Below are 17,721 nucleotides of genomic sequence, written 5' to 3' on the forward strand. Positions count from 1 at the left end.
ACAGGAAACAAGGAACGTATATAAGGTATCGCTGACCGAGAGCTCGTGGAGCGAGAGTTCGTGCTTTGATATCTAGGAATTCTGGGCTCATTCGATCCCGCACCCTTCCCGTTGTCGATCCGGGTGAGCATCGTACCTGCGTGCGGTTGTGTGTCACTGCTGCGTGGTGCACCACCTTAAAGATTGCAAGCTAGCCGTCGCACTGCAATTTTTAATCTTCAATGGGATCTCCAGAAGGCCCTTACCATTAGAAAGTTCGCTAATGCCTCGTGTGATACATGTTTAAATATATCAGAAAAAGGAACACGTAACACGAGAGGAAAAAAATGAAAGACGTTTACAATTCTCTGTAACGCGAAATTAGAGCGCAGCTCTTGTGGAGAAGGAGGGTAGAGTACGGAGGGGAGGAGAGGCCCTTCCTTTCCCTCTGTACCCTCCCCTCCTCCTCCCGTGCTCCCCTCCCCTTTAGCTAAAAACGTTTGCTAAAATTTCTGCTAAATTTAGCGAATCTTTTTCCGCTAAATGTAGCGGGGAACTGACTTGGTGTTGTTTCACGCGACGTCAATTTCTCCGCTAAATTTAGTGGGGAGACTGAACTGGTGTTGAGGCCACGCGACATCAATTTTCCAATTTAATTTGGCAGGAAAATTTGCCCGCTAAATTTTGCGGGGAAATTTTCAAGCTAAATTTTGCGGAGAATTTTTCCCGCTAAATTTAGCGGAAAATGTTTCCCGTTAGGTTTTAGCAAGAAATTCGGCGAAAAGATTCCCGCTAGGTTTAGCAGGTTAAGTTTCTCCTGAAAGCATAGCGGGGAAATTGATGTCACGTGTCCTTAACACCAATTCAGTTTCCCCGCTAAATTTAGGGGGAAAACTGTGACGTCCCATAATGCAACGCGCGTAGTTATGCCGACGCCGTTCAACCCGGAAACGAGCGCCAAAGAGCTGCGCTCAAAAATAAACCGCGTGAAACAGTTCTATGGACTTGGAACTGGAAACAATATGAAGCAACTATTAAAACTCGTTTTTTAGTTAAAAGCTTTAGAAATGGACTGGAACGGTTGTGTACACGTATTCTCATGCAACACATGGTCCCAAGATTAGGCTTTTTCTAATGACCGCTACACAAATTCAGCTTGTTGTCTACTTCACGTATAGCGTGGGGTGTCGCAGTCTGTGACAAACAAAACTGTAGCGCGCCGATTCATTGGTCTTGATTTGGTTTTATCTGTTTTATTATGTTAAATGTAAACGTGTTCCGCCTAATCTCCTCAACACCTCGCCAGGTAGTTTTATGAATCGCCACCCAGTTGTTCATTCATGAACGCCATCTGTACTAGTATTAGTAGTATTTTGTTCCTTGATATTATAGTAAAAGTAATGCCATTTTAGTGCACGTTGATTTGCGGTTTAACAATACAATTATTTTTTTTTTCGGACAAGGGTAAAAGGTTAAGAAGCCTGACAAAGTTTTCGTCCCTAAAGGGGTATTCACACGAGGGAGAAATCCCGGGGATTTCTCCCCGGCACGCGCAACCCACGACGAAAACGTCAGGCTTTGTGATGTGCAAAAGCCTCGCGTTTTCATCTCGTGATGCGCGCGTGCTCGTGTCAATACCCCTTAACAGTCAGCGTTACTGAAACACTCAGTTGGGAAACTCCCATAGAGACAGCTTTGGAAAAGTGGCCCCAATATGTTTCCGAGCACCGAGCTAATGACGAACACAACGCCACCATTTTTCCGGCAGCGGCCACTTGAGGAACTGCACGTGACTTCTATTTTGGCTTTAAGAACAGATACAGCGGAAGAGGTTACAGGGGTGCCACCCCCGGCGGACGCGCCGCGTCGAACTACCGAAGTTAAAATGCACCTAGGTCGGGGCGTGCTACCTGAAAGGACCGCTGAGGCATGGTTGTGTAAAAACAATATTAATTGTGCCGCAAAACCCTGCAAACTAAAGATTTTAAAAACATAACGCGCCCTTCTTTTTGTACTAAACTCCAACAAATTTCATACAAAAAGAGTCTTTTCCGTTTGTTTTTACGCAAAAACATGCTTTCAAAAAGCTCAAGGTGACCACAGTACAGACAAACGATAAAGAGTGGCGCTGTTGTCGCATTTATCTCGGTCTCGGTGGACGCCAGCGGTCCAGGTTTCGACGGCGAGTTTCCCAAATGAGTGTTTTAGTAACGTTGCTAACAGTTCACATAAGTACCTACATAAACTGACCGAAAAATATTCATTCCGCTTAAAGTTGCGAACTCTATTTTATTAAAAATTGAGTTCTTCCGGATATTCCCAATACCAAAAATACTATTGGGAAGATCGGCATGTTCCCGATAAGATAGAAGTATAGAAATAACATACAAAATATAGGAATGCTTGAATATATATGAACCCAAACAACAAACGCAAAACCACTAACAACGCCAAAAACGAAAACTTCCTACGGTTTTTTTTTTTCATTTATAATCCAATATTATGTGGTTCACATTTTCTAAACAAACTTTGTACGCCGCACGGATGGATTATATAAAATATACCGCATGTGTATGGATATTTAAATAATATCTTTACATATTTACATACTATGCTTAGAATGCAGTTAATGCAAAGGTGCAAGCGAGCTGGACAAGAACGTTAATAATAGTCCTTGGAGAAGGGGAACAAAGGACAAACGCAAATCTCCAAACACAGCTATAGGTGACCGGTGTGCGGCCAGAAACCTCCGCCTGGTCCTGGTATCGAACCAGGGGCCTCTCCCGGAAAGTTCTACCAACTGAGCTAACCACGAGTTAGACGTCAGTAGAGCAGACGGGTTATATCAGCTGCCACCAGTCTAACAACAACAAGAATGAACGGCCTGCATTGTAAGCCTTTGATTATGATTCCACTGAGAGGTCCCTGGTTCGACACCAGGACCAGGCGTATTTCTTCGGTCGCACACCAGTCACCTAGCTGTGTTTGTAGATCTATGTCTGTCCTTTGTCCCCCTCGTTCCCCTTGTCTAAGTATTATTATAGTGATTTTACATGTTGTCGGTCATTTTTAGCGTGACCACTAGTGTGGAGATGTCGTTAGGTTACCGTAAGAACGGTGTCAACATTCCTGTCCGTTCTCACTTGCTTTAAAATAAGAGACTTGAATTATATCGCACACCACACACTAGGAAGTCTATACTTATGTACGCATATTATATGCGCATTTTTATGTATTGCTGACACGGGGAAAGCATCTGGATCAACTAAAAGAGCTCAGATACTTTGCTCGGTTGAAAGGAATAAAGTTCCTTTTGCTCAGACATGTACATGTTGCCGAAACAAAGTAACAGAATACCGACGCTAGGGATACGCTCAAGAGGTAACTAAGCACGTTTCCCTTTATCGTGATTAAAAGAGAGTAATGCTTTTTGACGTAACTCTGAATGAGTCGTTTTCATGAAACAGTAGCTGCTTGTAGAAAGACTAAGTGCGCAGGTGAGCTTGTGGTAGCTAATCATGTCGTTTAACACCTCAAACTGTGGTTCAGAAAAGGAAAAAAAAAGAAAGCTTTTAGTCGAAGGAACAGACAAAGAAGACGTTCCCTTCAGTAGCTGTTCCTTGTACTAAAAGTGTTTCCCTCTTCTGAACCACAGTCTCAGGAGTCAAAAGGCATGAGTAGCTGCTTGCATTTTTTGTCGCCGTTAATAATTCTTTGCTTTTTAACGCTTAAACATGGCTATACTAACATGCTTTGTTCACACACTTTTATCTTGTGTCTAGCGTTTCCTAATCGTATAAATCACAGGTGCGAGCTGGGTTGAGAACTAGGTTCATGGTCCCGTTAAGGGGACCATGAAATGGCTTCTTCTTCCTCCTTAGCGTTAGTCCTCAACTCAAAAACGAAGTGAGAAGTCCCGCAGTCGTGTTGTGCTGGGGCACCGCTACGATGACTCCGGGCTTCCGCCGTCCTTGTTAAGCACACCATAGAACTTGTCATTCGCGAGCGATTATAAGTTGCCGTCACAGCACTCATCGGTCAAATATTCGTCGACGGATTGGTTGTTGATGGGCGCATAGGTTTGTGTGACGTAGTGCTCCTGTCCAACGCGGCTGCTTCGATCGGGCGAGCGATTATAAGTTGCCGTCACAGCACTCATCGGTCAAATATTCGTCGACGGATTGGTTGTTGATGGGCGCATAGGTTTGTGTGACGTAGTGCTCCTGTCCAACGCGGCTGCTTCGATCGGCTGGGAGAACTTCCGTCTTCGGTAGAAAGGCATGCTTTACGCCAGTGCCACGTGATTTCACCAGCTGGTGGCCGAGTTCGGTCGAGACTAGGGTCCCTAAACTCGTCGATCACAACTTTGTGCCCAAAGTTTGCGGAACGCGCTAATTGGACTCTCGCGACGCTGATCTCGCGCCGAGTGAGGTGTCAATCATTAGAACGCTCATTTCTTTGAGAGCGGCAGAACGTAGCAAAGTTCATCGGGGCGCGCGTGTAGCGCGTGAGGGTCGCGAGGAGCCCGCTGATTGAACGGCTTCGCTCATGACGTAGCGCCCGTTTGTCCCTACATCCCTACGCCAAGCTAAAATTAATCCATTGCCATTGTCCCTAGGCGACCTGATGACGCTCCAAATCCCTCTAAAGTTTGAGTAAAAAAAAAAAGTGATTAGAAACCTCGTTTGTCGAAGTTGTTGCTGACGTCAAAGTGACGTTTCGGAACTTTGCGAGAGCCGTGGTTTGAGCTCGAAATCTTCGTTTCGGAGCGAGGTGAAGTTAAACTTTCTCAACATGGCGGTGCCGTACGCTGCGGCCGAGCTTATCTTCCGCCACCGTCGGCGTTGCTACCGAGACTATCGGGACGCCTTTCAACTCTCCGACGACGACTTTCGGCGACAGTACCAGCTATCGGAAGCCGTTGTGCGTTGGCCCTACGACGAGCTTCGTTCGGCGCCCGGACGGCGAGGCCACGGACAATCGCGTCTACCATGACCGTGGAACAAGTTCTCTGCGCGCTCCGGTTTTCCGGAACCGGCAGCTTTCAAGGCATGGTGGCGACTGATGAGAACCTGTCAGTTTCCTACATGACTGTGAGCCGGGCTGTCAGAGTTTTTGCGGCTACCATTCTTTTTTTCTGTAATATCCGGGTACTACTTAGCTGGTATACAATTCGGAATGTTGGAAAAGAAGCAAGAACCGGGGTAATTCTTGGGTAGGGTCGAGTCTCCTGGGAGCCGGCAGAATTATTTCCCCGAAATTCTACTGGTAGTCGTCACTCATTGGCGGTCAAATGAGTTCATCGATCGACGTGTCATCGACAGATCGTTTCATCGGCACGCGATGTAATCACATGAAGGAGATTTTCTTCGGTTAGAGGTAGATACACATTAAACATTTTCCCACCTTTATACATTTAAGTGAGGTGTCCCATAACTAACACCCTAATAAGTGTAGCGATAGACCTTATAAAAAAATGTAAACCTCACACCCTTAGAAATGTGTGATTTTTTAAACACGTCTCTTAAAACGTGTGATAAAGCACTACAACCTTTTTAAAAAGATGTAAAACTACAATACTCCTTCTCGTAAAGGTGCAATTACCACAGTGCACTTCTTTTTGGGGTGTTCACAGTGGCCCGGGACCCGATAAAATGACTGAACAAATAAATTACACAAACGAGTCGCCGAAACAGCACGTCGCTACTTGGCAGTGTCGAGGCAATTTCGGCCAAAAACCGGCTCCAATATTGGCCGGATGTAGGATCTTGCGCCCCGTCCCGACATCCGGCAGGTATGGGCGTACCGATGCAAATAAACGATTTATGTCTAATAGCACTGGCACCACTGATCTCTCAGTGGGCTGGATCGCGGATAGAGGCCTATATTGCTGGGGTCGAGCGGCACCACCGGCAGCCATCGCTTGACACGAGCTAATGCATGCTATAGGAGAAACGGGAAAACTCAATTTTATTACGTAAGTAGGTAGTTCTCGACCATGAAACTTCTAACGTGTTTTCCGCAAATAACAGTTAATATTGTGGGCAAGAATATTAAACGCGTTAGAATACCAATCTTTTTTAAATGAATGTTGTGTGGTTGAGGGTCGAGGGCGACTTGTTGGGCGTTAACTGTGATGTGCTTAATGCAGACTTGTACCGTACGCATTACAAGTAATCAAATTACTTGTAATCGATTCCTTTTTGGAGTAATTTTGTAATCAGTTAATTACTTTTATTAGGCAGTAATCAAAAGAGTAATCTGATTACTTTTTGAAGTAATAAAATTACTTGTAACCGTTACAATTTGTCCACGGGACCCCCCCCCCCCCCCCCCCCCCCCCGGACACAGCGTTTTTTTATGAAATGACAAAAATATTTTTTTTTTCGAACGGAAAAAAGAAAGATTTTTGCGGAGCTGTAGGAAACGAGGTCAAACTCTTTCTATGTACAGTTTCTCTGGAATGTCCGTTTTTTTTTTCGTACTGGGACTGGGAGTGGGAAGCCCCAGGGAAGCCACAGTGTGTGACAAAGGCCATTCCGGCGAAGTTTGCGAAAGCAGAATGTAGCTTTTTCAGTCCTTCGTTCAAACTAGCCCCCTCACGCACACACACACAGAAATAAAAAAAATAAAAAATCCTGCTTAGGGTACGTACTCGCAGCCCGTAGGAGAACCAGAACCGAAGAATGCCTAAATCAGATGCAAAATATAACAAAGGCAGTTGAAATATTTCCCCATTTTTCCTACGTGGTCTTTGTGACGAGCAATGTTTCGAATTGAGAAGTGGTCACGGCGATCTCTTCCGCTAATGGATACTACACATGATCCGTTTCAAATCCTGGAGCTGCTGCTCTTTTATATAACATGCTAGCTCATCCACATGGGAATAATAAAATGAGCGACGCAAACTTTGAGCGACAACCCTTGCTCAAGCTTAACAAGATCTAGAACCCCCTCCGCTCTCTCTCCCCCCCCCCCCCCACACACACAAACACACGCTGGCGAACGCCCAAATCATTAAACGTCTTCAAACGAATTCTATGCTTGTGCCCACATTGATAAGGTGCAACGACCACGAAGAGGGATCCCGTTTTTTCTTCTCCATTACTTGTGCAAATGTGAAATATAGGTTGGAAGTAGTTCATTGTTATGAGCGCTAAAGATGTGTCTTCACACAATAAAGTAATCGGAAAAGTTATGATTACTTCTTTAAGTAATGTCCAATTCCTTTTGCCGTCGAGTAATCAAGTAATCTAATCGAATACTTTTTAGCCAAGAGTAATAGTAATTGTAATCGATTACTTTTTTTTAGTAACGTGTACAAGACTGGCTTAATGAGACAGGGGTTACCGAGAGTTATTGTGGAGTCATACGTGATCTGGGATTTATCAGAGCTCAGCAAACGATAAGTTAGAAGGCCTTTACAGGGAACATTTGCATCGTTTTAACCGCTTGTTCATGGTACTTCTGGTGAAAGCTTTTTCTTTGAACTGCTGCGAGGGCTTCGGTTACAAACTGAAACTCGGAGCGTGCCGTTCAGTCGCTGAACGTGTAATTGATTTAGCAACCGAAGCAAGCAACGTCGGTAAAGTCGGTGGTGCTCTGGCTGATTTTTTTTTAATCGATGTTCGAACACTTGACGAATGTCTATTTGAGCTCCAAGCATCCAATCGCAGCACGTCATAAAATACTCGCCCTCGAGCACCGCGTAGAAGCTTCCTACTTTTGCGTGTTTCTCCCTTAGAGTGGCGTGTATGTATTCGGCATTGCACCCGTGGAGTGCTGCACGGAGAGCCGGCCCCGAACGAACTCGCCGAATGCACCGAGTGCAGACTAATGCTGTCGCCATAGATGTTGTAGAAAAGTACCAACCTCAAACCGAAACTAGTGCCTTTTTGTTCGACGTGATGGGTGGGAATGCGAGAGTGCCAGTCGCTGTCATCTTTTATCTATAAACGTTGGTTGCTGCAACGTGTGACTTATATTTGCGATTACTTCCAATTAAGCAACTCGGCTGGCAGAGATATCTACAGACGGCGTAAGTTTCCGAAACCACCTGACTACAAAACAGCCTACACTTGAGACAATCGATGGCACTGTACGCACAAGAGCTTGCTTTGTTTTAAGCATGGTATTATGAGTGAACCACTGAAAGGATACGGCTTAAACCTAGTTCGTTGGAATATCTAGCAATACGTTTCGTAAGACTTTTTATTTCCCTGGTGAAGGCGTTGAGAACGAGAGCTTTCTCAAACAAAATACGATGGGGCAAGATAGCTGTCGTTCAAATATGACTTTGCTCAAGCCTCGGGCAACGTCTCCATGTTTAGCTAGCCCGAAAGTTGAATGAATGCGTCACAGGTTTCTACTGTGGGCGCTTTGGTGACAAATGTTCCACTTTTCACCCGCGCACGAATGATGTGGGATCTCGCGGCCTCTGTGTTTGTCCTGGGCCTTTCGTTAGACACTGCTAGATTTCAGCGCCTGTGCGGCAACATAGCGACTCAAATTTTGCAAATAAAGCACGAGTCGTCGATTCCTCCCTTATTGAAATATCAGACGCTTACAATTCAAGCTCGCGTTTGAGTTTCTGGCCCGCGGGACGCGATTTCGAGCAGAAAGTCTACTTTCACTTTCGGTTCCGTTGTGCGAATGCCTCATCGTAGCAGACAAACTCCCGTCGTCTGCTCTCGCTCCTCGTCTGAGCGAGGCACGACGGGATCGAATTTCGGCACAACGGTGCTACAGAGCCCAAAGACAACGAACGCACAGCGAGCGGCGTGAACGCTCGCCTCCCCGCGCTGTCTTGTGCTCTCGTGCACCGCCTAGGGATCGCGGGGGATTTTTCGTCAAAAGTTGCGAAGTTGAGCGCGCGCAGGGAGGAGGAAACTGCGGCGTTCTTTTGGTCGCTCCCCCCGCTACGTCAGAAAGCAAAGAATGTTTTGTTCCACGAGTTTAGCGACCTAGGAGGAAAGTAGACTCGTGAGTTTTCATCATTTTTGTGTGCAAAAACTGGAGGCAATGAAACGAAAACACATTCCTGCTCCGGGTTCTATAAACATTGACGCTGAATTTTGGACTTCATTTGAAAAAAAAGCTGTAAAATCATTTCATGGTGCAGGCTGGACTCCATGGAGAGAATAAAGCGACGAAATGGTCTCGGCGGCCTTCGCACTGCCTGTGGTGCCAGAAGAGTTACTGCTGCGCCACGCGCAAAAAACAAACGTACCGTTGGGCGAAAGTCGCCGCTTCTTAATTCGCCGCATATTTTCTTTATGAAGTTTAGCCAGTTACTACATCAAAAAGTAACAAAAATACGTTACTGGTTCCTTCTTTTTGTTTTTAATAAAGAGGTCGTTATTTTATTACAGAAAACAGTGACTAGGTACAAGTGAGGCGTTACGTACACGCCTCCCTTCGCTTTACTTCCTGCATTATATGAACAAAAGATATAAGGTTGTTATAACGCTGATCTTAAGCATCTTGAACAAAGAAAAAACATTCGAAAGATTCTGCTTAGATTCTTAGCTGAACATCGGCCATCATTCTGAGGCTTTCAAAAAGTTTTTTTTTTATAGTACTTCATACAGCCATATGGTAAACTTTACAATTCAAGAATTACCGTGTTTTCAGACATTGTATTCAGGAAGTTCTTCCAAAATCCCCTAATTAAAAGCTAAAATTAAGAACTTAACAACTTCAACATCTTTCCTTACGGTTTTCAGCATTCTTGTGCTAACTGTTTTTATTTTATTAAGCTAAACAATTTTTAAAGCATATCTTATAACTTACTGGTTCTTACAGGACCAGTAAGTTATAAGATATATGCTTATCTCAGACTACTTTGTATAACTTTTATTCTCTTTCCCATTACTGATCCAACAAACTCAATTCGTCTCATTTCTTTGTAGTAATATCAAAATTGCCTAACTTCGGAGTATTCAATATACCCAACACACTACACAACCATGCAATTGGACTGAAAGCCTTTTGGCTGACTATTCATATTAATAGACCCAATACCGTTTTGGTTTGCTTCTTCAACGAGAAAACCCCTCCCTCGGCGCTCAATTTTGTTCTGGTATGCGAACGTCATGGCAGGCTTCTCTCCACATTAAGCGGGCGTTTCTAATAGCAGAGCCGAAATTCCAGTCAAGCGTCCAAGCTATTTCTCACCTCTTCCACGCACTCGCTTGTTGCGCGATCCGTCCGGTCATTTCTATTCTAGCGGGTCGGTAAAGGCTGACAAATGAGGTGTGCCATAAACCGATAGCGTTCACAGTATGCGTCTCTCCGGCTAGAGTGACCCTGGAGTGGATTGGGAGTCAGAGACCAGAAAGTGCGCAAGGGACGTGGAATTTCGCGTGTGTAGTCGACAACTTATAGTTACTGATGGTATTTTCCCAATGCCTCTGGTACTACTGCTTGACGTGTTTTAGGCGAAAATCGAAGTAACAAAAAAAAGTGGCATAACAATTAGGATTGAACAATGAGGTTTGAGTCTAATTTAGAAAACATTAATGATAACGCTTGTCGGAACTTTTGGTCTAAACAATTTTTTTTCTTTTTTTTCTTCAGAAAACAAAAATCTTATTTTTTCTGAACCATATATCTTTTTTTTTAAATCCCCTGCTCCCAGAATTGCATTAGCCCATCCGTCTGTGCATCCCCCCCCCCCCCCCCCTAAATTAGCGGAACAATTAACGTCCAAACCTATCAGGTCACGCGACGTCGTCTCACTCGTTACATTTAGCGGGGTAGTTAATAAACCTTATGTTCTAAACTCACCGAAACTTTCGAGATTGAGTCGCTGGTAACATTTTTTTTCACTTCCGAGCACGTAAAAAACGAGGGACAACTTAAAGGAATTGTCCGGTGGAAACCAGGAGGACTTAAAGGCAACTCCACTCCCTTTTTACGATTTTTGTGCTACGACCTGTTTAGTAGAAGTCGGCGGCCCTGAATCGCGAGATATAATTTGTTTTTCGGCGGTGCGTAGAGTTTTGTAGATATCGCGTATGTAACTTTCGTCCCGGCGGCTCGGCGAAGCCAAAACTGCCGGCTTGAGCAGCTTGGCAACACTGATCATCAGCTACATGTCGCCAAGTAGAAGCGGAAGTCGCGGGAGGCGCGACTGACTAGGCTAGATCCAGTACCCGTTACTGTTGATCATCCGATACAAAGGGGGGAGCCGCAGAATCCAATCCATTCCAATCGACGGCATGACGTAGATCTCGTTCCGCGCTCCCGAGCCAACGCACCGACAGTACAGTGAACTAGAATATAGGGGCAGCGGAAAAAGCGTTGGCAGCGCCTAAATCGTCTATGTGAAGCCAGAAGTGTAGACTGCCGCTAGTGGCGCTGTTGTCGAAATCCGGAGGACATGACTATCTGTAACATGGGATATGGCGTCGCGTACGTTCTCAGATGGTTCCTGTGGTGTCTATGGTCGTTTGCGCAATTTGTTTCGCGAATGTCATGTGCTTGGAATTGTGATTACATAGGTTTGAGTCTTGTCGCTAAGCAATGAAAACGGAGAGAAAGAAGACGGATGCGCACCGCTACGCGCTAGCATGCAAGACTGGTTACCCCGGTTTACACTACATTGCCCAAGTAAGCTTTAAACAATAATTCATACGCTTTGAAACACCCGGAAAGCATAGAGAGGCCACACTAACGAACCGCCAAGATCAAAAACAGCTACGGTTGTTGCGAACCTCGCTGGCAGGAGTGCTCCGGAATCGAGCACCAGCGCTGCCTGGTGGGTTCTACACGAAGCGCCTCACCTGGAGTCCGACTATTTTTCCGCTACTCCTATTCTAGTTAACTGTACCGATACGGCCGGCTCAGTAGCATGTGTAGCTTCAAAACAAAACGCGAGTTGCATATTTTTCTTTTTACCACTGCCCTTTGTAAATACGCATCAAATGTAGTAAGTTTTCGTGTGTATTTATAAACTTGCCGGGCCGAAAAGCGAATTCAACTTCTATAAATAATATGACGCGGTCAGTGCCGTCCCAGCGTGACTGTATTTGCTTCTTGCTCGCGGATTAAGAGAAAAATAAATAATGGGAGACAGATAGACAGGTGGTATCCACAAGCGGTCTGAGTTGTTAAAGCTAAGGTGTCTTTATGTGTGCGCTAGTTAGAGCTGCTGCGACACGCTGAGACCGGCCCGATGTACCTGGAGCAGCTGGCGGAGGAACAGCGATGGCACCGCATCGTTCTTCAAGGAGGCCTGTTTTGTGGAGGAACCCGCAGCAGTCAGCAGCCGCACATCCCGTGTCTGGCGTAAAGTGCTGGGAGCAGTTTCGCGTGGGGGGGGGGGGGGGGGGGGGGAGGGAGCGGCGGGCTCGGAGTTTTCGGTCTTTCCGAAGTCTATCCCGCGAACGGCACAAAACTACACCCTTTGCCTTTTCCGGTATCTTGGGAACTGATGGAACCGCAACTCCGGGTTGCGCACCGGATTGTTGGTGCTAGCCACAGCACTAGAAGTGGTGCTCGGCATTGCTCAACGCGAGTCCGCCGAGTATCCCCGGCTCCACGACAGGCACGTGAGCGAGCAGCACCACTTCGCTCTCGTCCGCCCGGTCGCGGAAAAAAATTGGGTTGTGTGTATGTTTATACAACCTCTCAACGGGCGACGAGTCTCCCAGCTGTAGATGAGAAATTTAGCCAGTGCAGTTCAGCTGTTAGCCTGGGGTCTTTAACGTGCACCACGCAGTAGTGATACACGACCGCACGCGGGTACGATGCTCATCCAGATCGAAACGGGCCGGGTGGGGATTGAACCCAGAATCTCTGGGTTCTACAGCGCGAGCTTTCGCCTCACGTGCTCCGAGCTGGTGTGCGCTAGCTCACTCGGCCACCGATCCTTTTTTATTTTTATTACAACATACACAGCAGAGACACATTCAGACTAAGCGTACAGTCTTTGATCAGCACATCTTAACATATTTGGGGCTCTTTAGAAGTTTTTCACACTTCCCAACCCACTGAGGAACAATGTCCTGATGTGCATATGTACTACGTATTTGAGTCACACATTCTATAATGTATGCCTCAACCGGTCGGGGGTTAAGGTCCGCATGCTTCACCGCCATCCGTGAACACCATATGCTGTATAGGCCAATTAACATTATAAGGTCATACGGTGCAAGTTCCTGGGAATTGATTGGAAGGAAACGAATCGAATGTGCTGTAATTTGTAGGTAATTTTTTTTCAAGGTTCTCTGTAACACATCCCAAAACAACAGGGCATCCCAACAGAAAATAAACACGTGCTCTATAGTTTCGGGGACTTTACACAGCAAGCAATTGATGGTCCGAGGAACAAAAATACCTTTCTCTTGAAGCCACACTTTTACGGGGAGCGTCGAGGTATGAAGATTGAAAAAAAAAATCTTTTGGCACGTGGCTGAATTGCCATTCTCTTGACGCGACAAAGAACATCCTGACCGGTTTCCTGGCTGTACAATGCACGATACAAAGGCTGCGGGAAAAGAGTGTCATACAGGGCGTTGGACAAAGATTTTCTAGTTATGCAAGTCAAATATTCCCTGAAATAGCGCACCGCCAGAAAATGGTACGCTTCAACGATGTTGGCTGCTCGCCATGACTCGAGACCAAAAACGAAGGCAAGTCCCCGGCCAGTTTTGTTTGAAATACCGCGCTCATGAAAGGCTCTTCAGTATCCCGTAGAAAAATGAATCGCGACATGAGCTGCCGGACAAACAAATGCGATAAACCTAACCCCCCAATGGAATACGGTGGAGGAGGTCATTTCTTTTCATTGGCACCCAGTTTGATTTCCAGATGAATGTAGCACATATCCTATGAACTTTCCGCATAACACTTTGAGCGCAATGTAATACTTGAAGCACATACATGAGCCTAGCAACAAGAAATATGTTGCAAGCCGTTGCTCTAGCGAAAATTGATGTCCCGGTTTGGCCACCGTGATACCCGCTTTTTCAATTCAGTTGTGGATTCGGACCAGTAAACACTGGGATTACGCATGTGCTGAAGTGGTACTCCGAGGTATTTCGTAGGTGTTGAGCCCCATTTGATCCCTTCAGCTCTGAAGGCTTTGTGGCCCACGTACCGTGCCAAAAACCTGAACATTTTTCTAAAGTTACAGCCGCATCGGTAACGTCGCAAAAGTGTTTAACGAAATCAATAACGTTGCATATACACTTTGTTTGTCTCTACGAAAAACTGCTACATCATCAGCATACGCCAATACCTTCACTTCTATGGAGTTCAGCGAAAACCCATGAAAGGTTTTGTTGTTAGCAACGCTCAAGCATAAAAGCTCAAGGTAAAGCGCGAATAATAACGGCGAGAGCGGGCGACCCTGACGTACTCAGGACAGTAGAGGAATGCTGCAAGTTACGTTACGATTTACAATTAGTCGCGTGGAACAGCCACTATACGCCATTCGTATGCCTCTATAAATAACATCTCCAATGTTGATGTGCCGCAGAATGGCCCAAAGAAATTTATGACGTACGCGATCAAATGCTTTTTCTAAAGCAATCTGATGCATGGCAATCTGATCTTCTCTACAACACTCTAAAATGCTTCTGGCTACGTGAATGTTAGTTTGGATCGTCCTGCCCTTTATGCCACACGTCTGATGATCACCCACCAATTAATGAATTAAGTGCTGTAGCCGTCCATTGAATGCTTTTGCTAATATCTTATAATCTACATTACATAGATTTATTGGTCGATAACCTTCTACACGTCGTAGCTTGTCGGAATCCTCTGATTTTGGAATTCACAGAGTGTGGGTTCTAGAAAAAGATAGTTTTAAGGATGTTTTTTTTTGTATAAGATTCCTCTATGACAGTGAGAAGAATGGGAGCGACTGCTTTTCTTAATTTTTTTGTAAAAACTTGAACAAAGCTCGTCTGGGCCGGGCGTTTTACCACCGGGCAGGCAGCCTATTGCCTTTTCGACTTCCTACAGGCTTATGGGTCCCTCCAGCCATTCCTTTGTTTCGTGATCTATTCTCGGCATGATAGACAAGAGGTTGTCAATTTTATCATCTTGTCGTTCTGGTGGAAGTTCAAAAAGTTGTCGGTAATGTTCCAAAAAGGCTTCCTCAATGCTTGCTTTGTCTGTAGCTATGGCACCATTTCTCTCTATTTCGCGAATTTCTTTAGACAAAGCATACTTTCTTTCGGCTATCAAGGCGTGTTTGGTGGGTTGCTCACCACAGAGAAACCGCTGTGCCCTTGAACGTACCGCAGCGCCTTCGTATCGCTATTTCTGGAGTTTCTCGAGGCGTGATTTGACATTCGCGATGTCTTCTGCTCCCCAACCAGGGCATTCGCATTCAGCCTCACACAAAGTACGTACATCCTGCTGCAGTTTTCGCTCTTCTGCCCGAGCGTAAAGCTTCAGCGTGCTCGATCTTTCGATTGCTGACATTTTTACTTGCTCCTTAAACCACTCTCATCGTTCCAATTGAAATGTCTCCTTCTGCGCTGCCATTTTTTTCCGCAGGTCATCTACTGTAGCTACGAATGTTTTTTCTTTAAGCAGACTGGTGTTCCGCTTGTACAGCCGCCAATTGAACTTCGCCTTGGAGTTTGATTTTCTGCAATTGCGGCCTTTACGAGGCAGTGGTCACTGAAAACACTGGTTCTACACAATACGAGTTGATATTGTGTACAATGCCAGCAGAAACATAAACACGATCAAGGCGTGCGTGCGAAGATTCTTGAAAGTGCGTAAACTGATTTTTTTTAGTTCCGCTCGAAATGTGAAAAACATCTTCCATACTATTTTCTGCCATTATTCAATCAGCAGATTTGCACTAACATCTCTGTTACGCGTTATTGGAAATCTATCACCTGCATCGTACACACAATTATAGTCTCCTAGAAATATAGTAGTCCGATTTGATTTGACGTAATGCGACATATCGTGGAAAATCAGGGTTCGCTCTTTGGCTTTACACGGGGCAGAGACACAAATAATTCGCCATAGAGTGTCAAACAAATTAAAGTCACATATTATAAAACGTCCATGAGCACCAGTGATGAGATCTACATCAGAAAGAGGGACAGATATTTTAAGGAACAAAAAACAGCCTCCTGCCGTGCCGTATGAGGTGTGGGTAACGCATGCAGTTGCATGCGTTACCCACACCTCATACGAAGTAAGAAAGGGTTGTAGAACCTTCGTAACTTTCTCTTTCTCCGACATTTCTGTTTCCTGTATGGCTAGAAAGTCTACTTGCTCTTCGTGAAGCAAACGTAATAGCTGGTACTGTTTGCGAGTGGAATTTAAACCTCTGATATTGAGTGTACCCAGCGTTAAGCCAATTGTAGAAAAATTAGGAAATTTGTATGCAGACATTATTGAGGCGGAGGAAGAGGTTTGTAATGAAGAGCGGTTTACAACAACTTCCCGCAAAACTTCCATAATTCATAGTTTTGGCGACAACCACGAGTAAATATTCGAATAAATATTCAAATAAAGGGGAAATAAACTGTTGGTAGCTGTTCTCTATGTGAACACATCCACCTACTGCGAAGTTCGCTTTCGTCGGCCCTCCGGCAGAGCTCGGGGCTCGCGTTTCTTCCTTCCTTGGGGCTTGCTCCAGTCAGGCCCTTCGAGGTCGGGGTACTCCTCTTCGACACGATCTAGCGGTCGCTAGAAAGGATCGGAGCTGTCGTCCATTTCCGGGTCAACTTCGGAGGTATCGTCTACAGAGCGGTCGTTCCCGTCGACCGAATTATGTCACTGGCTTTTTGAGGAGCCTGGAGCGGCCCTGTCGGTGCCTGCGCCATTTCCGACGCAGGCAGCTGTCTTGTCGGCTCCGAGAATTGATGCTGTGATGTTTTCATTTTGTGATGTACCCCGTTTGTCAGCACCTGAAGGTGTTTGGGTATGGGTGATGGTTGGGCGCCCAATGCCGTCTTTTATTTTCGCGGCTTCTTCTTCATCGATGAGGACTTCCGAGTTGTCTTCCTCGGGAGCCAGTCGTATTTCAGTAGCGTACGTCCGGATGCAATCCTCTTGCTCGTGACCAAGACAATGGCACTTATCCCAGCGAGGGACGCGACATTCTAGGCGGATGTGGCCTGTTCTCTTACATCGAAGACAGAGGGGCGCTCTTCCGGTGACAAGAACGAGCACGTTGCTGCCGAAAAGACGCAGCTTGTGCGGCGGGAGGTTTTCCTTGGTGGCACCTTCCTTCAGGTTCATCCTCACCAGCCTCGTGGTCGTCTGAACATTCTAGAAGCCTTCCGCCCTTCATGTGTCTCGGGATACTTTCTTGATTTTTTTCCGCAACGCTCTAGGGCCCTCCGCACTGTGTCGTCGTTTAGGTGAATAGGTATCCAGTGGAGCCGCATTCGTACCTTGAACTCATCGGAATCGATGAGCAGGCATTTTTGTTTCTTTTACCTCAAGTTCCTTGGCTTCCAGAAATTTTCGCTTCGCTGTCAGGGAGTTGAAAGTGAAGAGCCAGAAATAATTCATCTGGTACGCGCCGGCTCCGATGAGGTCGTTTAGAGCGCCGTGGCGTTTCATTTGTCCTCGAAAATCGTCAATCTTGTACGGGCGTCCGGTGATGTCGCAATGAGCAAATGCGGAGTTCGAAACTTCAGTACCTGCAGGCAATGACGGCAGAAATACTTGGTAGGTAGCCTGGGACATTTCAGCAGATGATCCACGGCGGGTGAAAGCCGTTGAAGACGCTCCACGGAAGCTCATTTTTTTTTT

General features: G+C 45.8%; 1 pseudogene; it reads right to left on the bottom strand.

Moving 5' to 3' along the window:
• Positions 1 to 16,518: 16,518 nt before the first annotated feature.
• Positions 16,519 to 17,253, bottom strand: LOC121833427 (annotated as a pseudogene).
• Positions 17,254 to 17,721: the final 468 nt, after the last annotated feature.

Source organism: Ixodes scapularis, unplaced genomic scaffold (assembly GCF_016920785.2).
Source record: "Ixodes scapularis isolate PalLabHiFi unplaced genomic scaffold, ASM1692078v2 PGA_scaffold8__174_contigs__length_109621045, whole genome shotgun sequence".
Lineage (NCBI taxonomy): Eukaryota > Metazoa > Arthropoda > Arachnida > Ixodida > Ixodidae > Ixodes > Ixodes scapularis.